Genomic DNA, 14,220 nt, shown 5'->3' on the forward strand with positions numbered 1-14,220 from the left:
TACGGTGTATACATTTGTCGGCACATGTACATGCGGTCAGCATTCAGTCTTATAGTGAATGCATTCTTGAGAATCTCATTCAGCAAATTACTGTAGTTCATATGAATTCAACTTTATGTAGAGAAAATAGAGTTGTATTTGTGGACCTTGAAAAGTCTAATTTTTTATACGCTTTGCTCAATAAAACACCTTCCCAAACATTATTACAGTACTAAATAGTCCACCCAGTTTTAAATTACAATTACAGTACATAATGAAGTGCACAGTGGTTTGGAGTGTGGTGCAGTATTTGCATGTTGACCACCAAAATGTTTTTGGTTAATATCCTGTGCACCATCTTCCATATAATTGAACCCACCCCTTGTGCGGTGTTAAATTGTAGTGCTAAACTCCAAATTGTGAATGTCTAAGTGTCCCCCATGGAGAGGACAGACTTGTGTATTCAGTCTATAAAAGATCGGCAGTTCAATAGTCTAGTGATGCGATTGTTCTCTATGTATATATTGTGAGCTTTATATATGTTATAATAGTGCAGGCTTAAGTGGTCGTGAAGGTTGAGTGGCTTCCATACTCATCTGTCATCTTCCATTTCGTTGTTATTGATTTTCTGTGGATGAGCCAAAGCTTCACTTTTAATAGTTTGTGATAGTTTATTGTACTTATCTGTTATTTATTTTGCATTTCCTCTTCCCATAGTTTTATTGCTGGTGCTAAACACTGATTGTAGTGCATGTAAATAGCTCAAGATTTGTACAGTATTGACTTTAGTTTCCTATTTCTTGGTTTGAATTTTAAACCCGTTTTCTTTGACTAATGTCTAGTTAAATTTAGCATTGGAATCTCATCTTTCTCTTCAATTGTTTTTATTTCTTTATCATTTCATCGTAAACTTTGTTTTTTTTTAATATTCACTTGATCATTATCGTAGTGTCTGTATTCAACCTAGTTTTCTGTCATCACCTATTAATAGTACAGTACTTAATATTTGATTCCATGTATTCATATAATATTTTAACATGTATGTTTTGTTATATTGCTTTGGGTACAAGTAAGATGAGTTATAACAGTAAATGGAAGCACGTCATCTGCACATGTCTGTCAACTGCACATGTCTGTTGTCTAAATATGTCTGTTGTCTAAACATGCCAGTCGTCAGAACATGCCAGTCGTCAGATCATGTGTGTCATCAGAACGTGCCTGTTGTCAGGACATGCCTATCATCAAGGCATCCTGTCGTTAGTGCAAGTCTGTCATCTAACTATGTCAGTTGTCTGTGATGCCTGTCATCTGGACATGTCAGTTGTCTGTGATGCCTGTCATCTGGACATGTCAGTTGTCTGTGATGCCTGTCATCTGGACATGTCAGTTGTCTGTGATGCCTGTCATCTGGACATGTCAGTTGTCTGTGATGCCTGTCATCTGGACATGTCAGTTGACTGTGATGCCTGTCATCTGGACATGTCAGTTGTCTGTGATGCCTGTCATCTGGACATGTCAGTTGTCTGTGATGTCTGTCATCTGGACATGTCAGTTGTCTGTGATGCCTGTCATCTGGACATGTCAGTTGTCTGTGATGCCTGTCATCTGGACATGTCAGTTGTCTGTGATGCCTGTCATCTGGTCATGTCAGTTGACTCATCAATGACCCAGAGATTTTAAAGAGAAAATAAGATGGTTTTTCTCTTGAACTATCTGGAGAAAGTTCTTAGGCTATGGTATTTCCACAGTGCTTTAATTTAGTGAAATTCAGTTTGTCTTGCAAACAGACTGATCATTGCATCAATTTGATGAAGTCAACTTTAGCGTAATATTGCATGCAGCACATTAATTTATACCGGTATTAGTCTCAACTAAGGTTGCTTTGTAGAAATCCATGTGTGGCCATTTATTACTGTTATAATTATCTACAATATTCTGAGTTAATTATTAACTACATACAGATTACATATACAGTGTCTTCAATACCTGTCCTTTTAATTTAAGTATATCTTTCGCCATAGGAAAGTGGTGATGTCACAAATAGTCAGTTTAACATTAAAATTTGTATGTATAAAATATAGAGCCTACAGTAGAAAGTAGTCGGACAGTCCAACACATCTCACAAATGTACCAAAAGTCACTATGTTAAATATTTCAGTGCTATGTTAGTGATGGTAATCACTCAGTAGGGAAGTTATATTTTAAAAGAGTACCATACACACACACACGCACACGCGCGCACACACACACACACACACACACCACACACACACACACACACACACATACACATTTAATATAACCCAAATTATATGTTAATTATACTTGTTGAAAGATGCTTCTCTTTTTTTTGTGGCAGTCTTATTATTTTTATTTTGAATTTTTTTTGCAGTGTATTGTATGTCCTGTTTTTTAGCAGTTACTGAAATAAAAAAAGGACATTTTGGAATTATTCTTGTATACTTTGACAGAGCAAATGTTCTGCAGTCACGGTGAAAATATTCGGTGCAATGTGTTTACTGAAATATTACGTAACACAAGAATCTCGGGTAAGCATTCAGCTACGGTGCAAGTCAATTTGTTATTGCATATATTGAATCAGTGGTTTGTTTTACCAGAGTTCTCCTTTTTGGAAGTGATGACTCTTTGCATTTATAATTGCTTTAAATCTATGTAAGGTGAAGTACTTTTTACTTTCATGATAAATGAACAACTAGGAAATGAAGAGTGGTGCATTTTATAACTCTCAACTGTTATTTGATATTTTACCACAACTGTGATGGTAACACATTTTGACAGTTTAGTGTTATATTTGATCCAATAGCATTGTAATAATGGTGCATACAGTGTGTGGTCAAAACATTGCAATACCAAATTTATTAGTACAAACTAATATGTTCAATATACAGAGAACTATTATGTTAAGTAATGATTGAGGTTACTGCCAAATCATTTGCAGTGTGTAATTAAAATTGATTTGCATATTTATATTATAGTTTTTAGAAATTCACGAATTAATTTGATAAGTTTGAGAGAGTGAGCAGTAACAACTTGATTGCACTATCTATAATGAACAATTTAGGTCTAATTTAGGTATGCGTATTTGTTTTACATTGAGGCTGCTGGTATCTGTCCCTCAGTGTAGGCTCTAGGGGATACTGTGCTTTCAAATAATGTTCATAACTTTTTTGTTTAAAAAAATTATCACTGTTGACCATTAAGACCTCATTTGTTTATAGAAAGGAATATCAACATTAATAATAAAAAATCCAGTTTTTGTTTGTGAACAGTGTTTTAATTTGTGTTTGGTTACTGGAGAAACAAGGTCTTCACTTGACTTTAAAAATGTAATTTGCTGTCAGTTTTTGTATTGTAATCTTTCAAAATTGTTAAGTCTTTGTTGTTTCCATTTGTAGTGTAGTGTCGTGCGACATCTACTGTGTCATCAGTGGTAGCTGGTGGTGTTGACACGCATCATGGAAACATCCCACCTCGATGCTCCTCACCATCATTCACAGCTCAGCTTTTTGTGTCCATTCACCCATACTTGTGTGTGATGCTTTGGTGGTAATTAGTGACAGCCTTCTTGTGATAGCCAGTGAATATACAGCGACATGTTGACATTTACTGAACATTAAGGAGGGCTGATCCTTTTAACCATTTAAGCTGCACAGTTTTTATGGTACGTAAGTTACTTACACAGTAAACAATGATTATAGTGGTTTCTGTGTTTTACTCTATTAACCTATCAACAGTTCCATAGGGTTTGCTCTACTTGTTTGCAGTGCTTACCTATGGTCTTGGGTGTAGTTTTTTTTATAATGGTCCAATTAGTTTGGAATTTTGTGGAAATTTGCCTATGTGGTCAATCAACCCGTCCTCTTAAAATAACGGCACTTTTGGCTGGTATGCGCACTATGGCCAAATTTGGACGTAATTTGAAATGAAATCGACTCACAAAAGTGACGTACTGTTCCGTTTTCTATTTGAGTCGTCCGGCGTACGCGCAGAGGTTATAAGAAGACACTAAATTAACATTTTTCATAACGTTTTGAAACTTTATGAGAATTTCCTGCCCACCTAACCTATCAGAGGACCCTTAACTTACTCTTATTGAAAAAAAATTTCCAAATTTATTTTCATTTTTTTTTAATTTCAAATTACGTCCAAAATCAGCCATACTGGCAAACGGCCAAGAGCGACGTTCATTTTAAGAGGACAGGTTGGGTCAATACACTCTTTAAATCCCTAGAATAATGTTTCTCCAGCAAATTTTGTTTTCATAATGCACAAAAGTATTTTGATGTAACTAAAAGAATAGAATAAGAATGCACTGTCAGATTGTTATGCATCTATGTTCACTTGTAATATTGCTAAATTTTCTAAAAATAGTAATTATAAAGAAAAGAGGCACCAAGCCTGGGAGACTAACACTGCCTGAGTTACAGAACTATCAAATGGAAGTCATGGGTAGATAACAGCACACACAGTATTACAATAACTTAGAAATGCATCAACCTTTTACTGAGTACAGGTATGTAGAATCCTGTATGGACACACATGAGGAAAACTGATATGATAAAAACCCACACTTGTGTATTTGTGAAATTTATGTAAAAAATTTACACCGTCTTTCGCACTCTCCGAGTGCTTTGTTAAGGTCTGAGTGTGTGGTTAGGACGAGATTTATTTCAACATCTAATGAGATTGTTACCCTGGAGCCGCTTGATTACAGAAAGGACACATCTGCTTGATGGTGTTCTGGGAGTTTTACTCCCCAAACCCAGCCGAGGCCAGGTTTGGCTTGCGAAAGCCTGGTTCAAATTGCTGCTGTTTGGAGCAGCCCGCAGGCCCACATATACACCACAGCCCGGTTGGTCCAGCAGTTCTCGAAGAAAACTATCTAGTTTTCTCTTGAAGAAGTGACCAGAATCTGTAATAGAACAGTGACTATTCTGGCTGGCAGGGAACCATGCGCTCGGTCGACCCTAATGTGTATCAACAAATATCGTTAGTCGACGACACTATCGTAAGTCGAATCGTATTTTCCGATCAAATTTATATTGTAACTTGAAATTATCGTAAGTCGAGGTGCCACTGTACTGCTAAAGTAGGAAGGTGGATACTCAATTTTCTGTCGAACAGAATACAATGAGTAACATTCAATTAAATAAAATTGAGTCCAAGCTCGGTTAAAAGTTCTGTACCTCAGGGTACCCACTGCTTTTCCTTATTCTCGTATCAGATATTGACAAAAATACAAGTCACAGCTTCGTATCATACTTTGAAGATGACACAAAAATCAGCATAAAAATTACCTCTGCTGAAGACATTGAAAAAGTACAAGCAGATATTAATAAATTTTTGACTGGGCAGCAGAATATAACATGTTATTTAACAGTGATAGATTCCAGGTACTCAGGTATGGTAAAAATGAGGACCTTAAACAAAATACAGGGTACAAAACACAATCAAATCTGCCCATAGTAGGAAAGCAGCATGTAAAGGATCTGGGAATAATGATGTCTGATGACCTAACATTTAGGGACCATAACATAGCAAATGTTGCTTCAGTCAGAAAAATGATAGGATGGGTCAAGAGAACTTTCAAATCCAGGGATACCATCACAATGGTTGTACTATTCAAATCACTTGTGCTGCCCCATCTTAAGTACTGCTCGATACTCACTTCCCCCTTCAAAGCAAGAGATCGCTGAAATAGAGAAAATACAGAGAACATATATAGGCATATATAGACACGATAAAGCAGTTATATTATTGGGATCGTATCGAAGCTCTCCAAATGATATCACTAGAAAGCAGACTAGAGAGATCAAATAATATACATGGGGAAAATACTGGAGAGCCAGGTCCCAAATCTACAGTAAAATAACAACAGACTAAAGAGAACGATATGGACAGAATAGAACCAACTTAAATTTACTGGAGATAAGAAACAGCCAAAGTTGAATATCGATGACCACCGGGTGGACCAGATTAAAGGACCCCTAAGCCATGAGGGCACTACGAGTGTCAACTACTCCACAAAGGAGGATTGACAACAAGAATGCAGGAGACGAAGAGCATAGAGAATAGCATAAAGTTCTGTTGTGAAGTTGCTAGACTCCAGAGGAAGGCGACACATAAGTGTGGTCAGGAAAAATAACAGATTAGCCCACACCGTCAGCAGACTTAGTCCCATCGGTGAAGATGGAAACGGAGTGGGAGTGAAAAGAGAAGTGCTCAACGAAAAGGCGTTTCAGAACTGTAGGGGAGGGGGGTGTAAAAGCTTTAGGGATGCGGGTCAGGGAAGTACAAAATTTGGGAAGGTGGACCCTCCATGGGGGCAAGGACGGAACAATACGAGGAGAAACATTGGTAATACGAACCGAAAGAGAATCTTGTAAGCGAGACAAACGGACAGAAAGAGGGAGGAGGTGAAGAGGAACAGGAACTACAGGAGGGGTAAAAGTCAAAGTACGACAGAGGCGAGAGTGAGGATGCTGTAAGGACCATGAAAGATAGCGAAGACAGTAGCGATCACGGCGGTCCTGGAGAGATAGGTAGCTAGTGTCAGCGTACAAGCTGAGGGTAGGAGTTGAACGAAAGGCACCAGAGCTGAGGCGCTACACATGTCGTAGCTCAGTCGATTAAGGCAGCGTTTAGGATGCTCCCGGACGTAGGTTCAAATCCTCGTCACGGCCCTTGTGGATTTGTTCATTTGATGCATCACGCCATTGTGATTTCTGTGTGTAATGAAGTAAGGGCGAAGAGGGAGAACGGCCTATTGACATAGCTCGAGTGCATGGGGGAGTTGTGTAAAACCCTGGTTTGTGTCTCAGAGAGACTGCAGGATCCAGTAAGTTCAGTAGAACTTCGGTTTCAACTCTTTTGACCATGTCGTAGCTCAGTCGATTAAGGCAGCGTCTGGGATGCTCCCGGACGTAGGTTCGAATCCTCGTCACGGCCCTTGTGGATTTGTTCTCACAACAAATCAGGGACAGGAAGGGACCCAGAATGTGGAATGACCTTCCCAACCATGTTAACGACTGTACTTCTCAACCAGTTTAAGATAAAAAAGAAGCACTACCTAATAAATTCCCTGTAACCTACCTTACCCCTCTATTGTCAACCTATGTCTGTTTTCTTAAACAATGCTGTTTGTCGACCTAACTGTATTTGTGCTGCTATTTCAGCCATGTTTTCCCCTTTTTTATCTTTATTTTTATTTGTTCTTGTTACGACCCTGGGTTCCTCAGTGGAAACCAGAGGTCAAAAATGAGCTAAATAAACTGCCTTATAGTAGGGAAACGCATCACGAGGTGCACTTGTTTGTATCTTCCCTGCCAGACGTAAGACGATTCATGTTTCTCAAAGAGCATTTAAGACTGAGCTTGGGGTTGATTATTAAATAATATAATAGGCAACAACTATCCCAGCAAACACAGAACGTTTGTGAACGTTTTTAAATGGTGCCACAAAGGTAATACTCTAACATTTGACATAAATACGTATTTCTGACGTTCTTAAAACCAAGATATAACTAAAAACATGTATTCTTGAGACACAGTTTTTTAAGATTTATGTAAAAATTTAAAAATAGTAGTGAATGCTATGGAATTATAATGTTTTCATGCTTTATATATAAAAATAAACAATTTTCAGTCAACATTTCGTTTTTTTTGTTTACTTTATGTAAACCTATCCAATTTACGTTCTTATAACATAAATATAACATTTATATGTCGTCAATATGACGTTATTTCCACGACATCGTTACGTTATTATAATGTTATATTAACGTATAATTCCGGTATAAAAAAGCTGAAATATATTGAGCTTTATATTTTAAACCTTGTAAAATTGTCGTAAAACTTGGAATAAGACACTAAGCATGCTTTATTTATGAAAATATAGAAACACATCAACAAAAACATAAACCACATGTCACCTAGCTATAATTCTTTGTCTTTCTAGAGAATGTAATTTACGCTTTGACAATCTTTCTTCATATGACAGGTTTCTATTTTGGGGTATTAACTTTGTTATCCTCCGCTGGACGCATTCTAGTAAATTTATAACCATGATGTGGATATACTGTGACCAAAAGTGAAGTGCATATATATCTAAATGGAGCCTACCCAGAGCAAGATATATCTGAAGAACAATGAACCGATATCTTAATTATTACTAATGTTTCAATACATAAATCCCAGTGTTCTGTTTGCCTTATTACGAACATTTATTCATTGATTTTTGTTTGTTTTAAATTCTTACTAATCATAACTCCCAGATCCCTTTCATAATTCGACTTCATAATCTCAGCACCATGCATGCATCTAGCTTATATCTTGTAACTCGATCTATCGTCATTACCTATCCTTTAAACCTTACATTTGTCAGTATTAAACGGCCTCCCCCAATCTTTTGACCATATTTCAGTACCCAATTTAGATCGTTCGATCGATCAATTTAGACCTCCTTGTATCATGTATCATCATACATGATGATAAAATGATACACACTACTGGGTATGCTGATGATATAATGATACACACTACTTGTTATGCTAACATGCAGAACACTCTTAACTCTGTATTAGTCTCATGTCAGGACTTAGGTTTAGTCATATCTCAGCAGAGGAAACAAAGATACTAAACGGGTGTCCACCCAGGCAGGGAGGAGCTGTTCACAAGATGCAACTGTATGATGGCTCCCAGCTTGACTATGTTAACAGATTCAAATACCTTAAAACTTGCCTTGTATTGTCCTTTTGTATTCAAACTCTGTCGTCAGTATAAAGAGAGGCTCCATAAGCCCTCTTGGAGATGTTGCAGGTTATCACTCAGGCTATGGTGCCAATGTTACAATTGTCAAAATGATGTACCTTGCATACATCAGATCTTTAGTGGATTATGCTGCACCTCTGCTTGCCTTGATGACTGAAAGAAAGCTTAAAGGGCTTGAAAACTTGCAGAACGAAGCCTTAAAGATAATCTTTGGATGCCCCTCGTACCACAAAGATACTTAACATGAGGAAGGAACTTAATATTCCGAGCGTTGTTTATCGTGTTACTGAAATTAACTGTCAAATTGGTATAAAAATGCTAAGGCTAGCTCATCCTAACTCTTGCACAGAAGCCTTCCAGAATGTCTTTATTGAAGGTCAACATTGTTTCATGTGGCACTGTATCAAAAGCTTTGCTAAAGTCAAGGTACACAACATCACAATCCTTACCACTATCAACTGCCTCAACTATGCTGGAATAAAAAGAGAGCAAATTTGTTAAACATGAACGGCCATGTGTAAAACCATGTGTTGCGACTTAACCCCATTGATTCTAAATCTTTGATTCCTTTGGTATAGCCATGCCCTAATTCAGCTTAATATAGAATCCACAATATAGTGAGCCTCTATCTTTTAATCAGTCTTTTATGTGGCACTGTATCAAAAGCTTATTTTATGAGTGGGGAGTCCGTATAAACAACTGGGCCTCTACCCCCTTCAATCCGAACTATTTCCTTGCTTCTTGCACTGAAATGTGTACAAGTCTCTAAACTGATACATTAATTGTGACTCTTTATCATCCTTAATTGCTCTCAACTCTTTAAGACATACTGTAACATGCACGTGTCTGAAGCTAGACACAAATACAACAAAATTATTAATGATAACAAGAGACTTCGAACTAGGTACCTCACAGGAAGGTGTCCTCAGTCCTACCTTATTTAATACCTTAATAAACACGCTGTTAAACTCTGTACCGAGCAAACCCAACGTCCACATCATTATAGCTATGCTGATGATATAATGATACACACCACTGGGTATGCTGATGATATAATGATACACACAACTGGGTATGCTGATGATATAATGATACACACAACTGGGTATGCCGATGATATAATGATACACACCACTGGGTATGCTGATGATATAATGATACACACAACTGGGTATGCCGATGATATAATGATACACACCACTGTGTATGCTGATGATATAATGATACACATAACTGGGTATGCCTATGATATAATGATACACACAACTGGGTATGCTGATGATATAATGATACACACAACTGGGTATGATGATGATATAGATACACACCACTGGGTATGCTGATGATATAATGATACACACCACTGGGTATGCTAACATGCAGAACACTCTTAACTCTGTATTAGACTCATGTCAGGACCTAGGTTTAATTATCTCAGCAGAGAAAAAAAGATACTAAATCGGCGCCCACCCAGGCAGGGAGGAGCTGTTCGCAAGATGCAATTGTCTGATGGCTCCCAGCTTGACTATGTAAACAGATTCAAATACCTTGGCCTTGAGGTGCCACTGTATAGTCCTGTTGTATTCAGACTCTGTCGTCAGTATAAAGAGAGGCTCCGAGCTCTCAAGGCTGTTGCAGGTTATCACTCAGGCTATGGTGCCAATGTCAGAATTGTCAAAATGATGTACCTTGCATACATCAGATCTTTAGTGGATTATGCTGCACCTCTGCTTGTTTTGATGCCTGAAAGAAAGCTTGGAGGGCTTGAAAAATTGCAGAACGAAGCCTTGAGGATAATCCTTGGTTGCCCTCGTACAACAAAAGATACTTAATATGAGAAAGGAACTTAATATTCCGAGCGTTGTTGATCGTGTTACTGAAATTAACTGTCAAATTAGTATTAAAATGCTTAGGCTAACTCATCCTAGTCCTTGCACAGAAGCCCTCCAGAATTTCTTTATTGAAGATCAGCATTGTTCCAAATGGATAACAAAAACTGGAACTCAACTCAGAATGTATCAGGTTCATGATTTGTACCAAGAGAAACAACAACGGCACTTTCCTGCACCGTGGGAGGTTACACCCTTTCCAGTTTTAATCCCTCCCTTTCCACCCAAGAAGCAAATTAGAAATCAGCCCAAACTTCGTCTTGAGGCAAAGCTAAACGCCTTAAGCCATATTGATGCTCTGTCCACAGAGCATTCTCTCTCTCAAATCATATACACTGATGGTTCCCTACACCGCACCACGGGTGCAACTGGAAGTGCAGTTGTTCTGACAATGGGCGATGGCCTATACTTTGAGTGGGGAGTCCGTATAAACAATTGGGCCTCTACCTTTCAGACTGAACTATTTGCTTGCTCCTTGCACTGAAATGTGTACAAGTCTCCAAACTTGATACATTAATTGTAAGTGACTCCTTATCATCCTTAAATGCTCTCAACTCTTTAAGACATAACTGTAACATGCTCGTGTCCGAAGCTAGGCACAAATACAACAAAATTATTAAGGATGGTAACAGAGTCCATTTCATGTGGTCTCCATCTCATGTTGGCCTCCAAATGCATGATAGAGCTGATAAGTTAGCCAAAGAATCTGCCTTTAAAGGAGACGTATGAGTGTAGCCTTGGATTGTCAATGAGCAATCTGAGAGCAGCAGTACACCGAGAACTTCAACAAGATCTTGTAGATCTGAGGCAAAGTGAAATTGACACCAGTAATTCCATCTATCATCATACTATCATGCAAGAGGAGCCACACATCTATGGATCATCCAATAAAATCAGCAGACTTCTAGATGTTACTACTGTTCGGCTTAAACTGTGTTTCAACTCTCTCTGGGATTTCTAATTATCTGCTGATGTAGACCTAACCAAATGTAAACTGGGTCAACAAGCACACCGTCTGTCACTATGTGATGGAGTGCCAAAAGACTTCAATTGAATTGAATTGAATTGAATTCAGAGACAATTTTATAATAAATGTTCCAGAGATGTTTAAATATTTCATTCAAAACGATCTGCTACCAGAAATCTTAGCCAAATATCCCCTATTTGCTAACTAAGATAAGTAAATGATAAGTAAATTGTCTCGCCAATTATATATACGAGGGAATGATTAAGGGTCGAGGGACGAAATGCGCATTGCTGCCCTCATCTGTGACGTCACAGCATCATTCGGCTAGTATCAACAGAGCGGCCATTTTGTCGTCAGTGCAGTCAGCGGACAGAGGACAAACGCTTCATGCAAATATTATCGTAAGTAAACACTTATATTTTATTATATTATTAGATTCTAGTGCTGGCTACAGTGCTGTGTATGTGTAGGCGAGGCCGGGCAGTGCTGGTGTATGTGGAGGCGAGGGGCAGTGCTGGTGTATGTGGAGGCGAGGCCTGGCAGTGCTGGTGTATGTGGAGGCGAGGCCTGGCAGTGCTAGTGTATGTGGAGGCGAGGGGCAGTGCTGGTGTATGTGGAGGCGAGGGGCAGTGCTAGTGTATGTGGAGGCGAGGGGCAGTGCTGTGTATGTGGAGGCGAGGCCTGGTAGTGCTATAGTGTATGTGGAGGCGAGGGGCAGTGCTGGTGTATGTGGAGGCGAGGCCTGGCAGTGCTAGTGTATGTGGAGGCGAGGGGCAGTGCTGGTGTATGTGGAGGCGAGGGGCAGTGCTGGTGTATGTGGAGGCGAGGCAGTGCTGGTGTATGTGGAGGCGAGGCCTGGCAGTGCTAGTGTATGTGGAGGCGAGGGGCAGTGCTGGTGTATGTGGAGGCGAGGGGCAGTGCTAGTGTATGTGGAGGCGAGGCCTGGCAGTGCTAGTGTATGTGGAGGCGAGGGGCAGTGCTGGTGTATGTGGAGGCGAGGGGCAGTGCTGGTGTATGTGGAGGCGAGGGGCAGTGCTGTGTATGTGGAGGCGAGGGGCAGTGCTGGTGTATGTGGAGGCGAGGCCTGGCAGTGCTAGTGTATGTGGAGGCGAGGGGCAGTGCTGGTGTATGTGGAGGCGAGGCCTGGCAGTGCTAGGTATGTGGAGGCGAGGGGCAGTGCTGGTGTATGTGGAGGCGAGGCCTGGCAGTGCTAGTGTATGGAACTGAGGACTCAGGCCCCAGGGCCTGGGCACAGGGGCCTGAGCACTGCTGAGGGTTAGCCAACATGAGAAGGTTGTGTTGATTGCCTGAAATTATTTAAATTGTTTAATGTATTGAATGGCATTTTTCAAGTTACATTTTTTAAATTACTGAACTAGGTTCTAAATTTTTTTAAATTTTGCCACGAGGGGGCGAGTTTATTGGGCAGAGCCACTAATCTTGTGAGTGGACACACCGCCATAGCAGCATGTACAACACTCTCCAATAGGAAAAAAACCCGCTGGGTTCTAGGCTAGGTTAGGCTCATCTGTAATAATTGAATTAAGCCTAGCAAAGCCTAGAACCTAGTTCAGTAATTTAAAAAATGTTGTAACTTGAAAAATGCCATTCAATACATTAAACAATTTAAATATTTTCAGGCAATCAACACAACCCTCTCATGTTGGCTAGCCCTCTCTCATGTTGGTCAATAATTTAATTATTTTTTTATGGAGTAATCTTTGCTATATTGATAGTGCTTGTTGTGTGTCTGCAGGTGCATTCAGTGTGTGTACGATACCTGATGTTAAAAAATTATTTCTTTCTCTTTCATGCTCTCATTTAGACGTTTGGCCTCGACGAGGTTCAGTCTTGTGACTGGTCTGTGGCACGTTTTTGTTGAAATGTAGTCTTTTCGAGACTACATTTCAAATGTAGTGTGTGTGGAGGCGTGTATGTTAGGTATTACCTAACATACACGGTCTAATATATCTATCTGTGTGAAATAGATTAAATCCATTTATTTGATATTCAGCCAATAGTTCTGTATTTTCTACATTCATCCATGTTTTGGTAAGTGCAATAATATGTATTGTTTCATTGCAGATTAGAGATTCTAGATAGTTCTAGATTTCCGAAGTACTGAAACGCGCGCCATACAGGCTCGGTGGATCTAGGTGCAAGGTAAAATTATTTACATTTACTTGTTTTTTTTTATATGCATATATATATATGCCTAAGTTTTGAAAGTGAACAAATTGTTTACAATGGTTTATAATTTTATCAGTGTCAGACACAATTACATCTTACAATTACATCTGCTCATTACAAAATACTCTTTAAAAAATTACTTCTTAACAATAAGAGCATATAAATATATCCATAATCATCTGTATCAAACCTTATTACAGGTAAAACCAGTAGGTAGTCTACTGTATTTTATCAAACCCTTATTAGAATAATAGATCTTGTAATAATTTTGCAAAAATAGTGGCATTTACTATTTTTAAAAGATTATTAAAAAATTTACTGATATGGTGCATTCGGAAGACAAACCAAATTTTTCACTTTTGACAATTGAGCACCTGCTACATCCTTGTAGCAGGTGCTACAGGTG

The 14,220-nt window shown here is 39.0% G+C and overlaps 1 long non-coding RNA gene across 1 annotated transcript in view; it reads left to right on the plus strand.

The window, feature by feature from the left end:
- Window positions 1-11,952: 11,952 nt before the first annotated feature.
- LOC138365424 (uncharacterized) overlaps window positions 11,953-14,220 on the plus strand; it is a 4,059-nt gene continuing 1,791 nt past the window's right edge. The window contains exons 1-2 of the long non-coding RNA XR_011228807.1: window positions 11,953-12,025; window positions 13,710-13,787. This is a non-coding gene — a long non-coding RNA (uncharacterized lncRNA). The remainder of the gene's footprint in view (window positions 12,026-13,709; window positions 13,788-14,220) is intronic.

The sequence above is a fragment of the Procambarus clarkii genome, chromosome 16 (assembly GCF_040958095.1).
Source record: "Procambarus clarkii isolate CNS0578487 chromosome 16, FALCON_Pclarkii_2.0, whole genome shotgun sequence".
NCBI classification, from domain to species: Eukaryota; Metazoa; Arthropoda; class Malacostraca; order Decapoda; family Cambaridae; genus Procambarus; species Procambarus clarkii.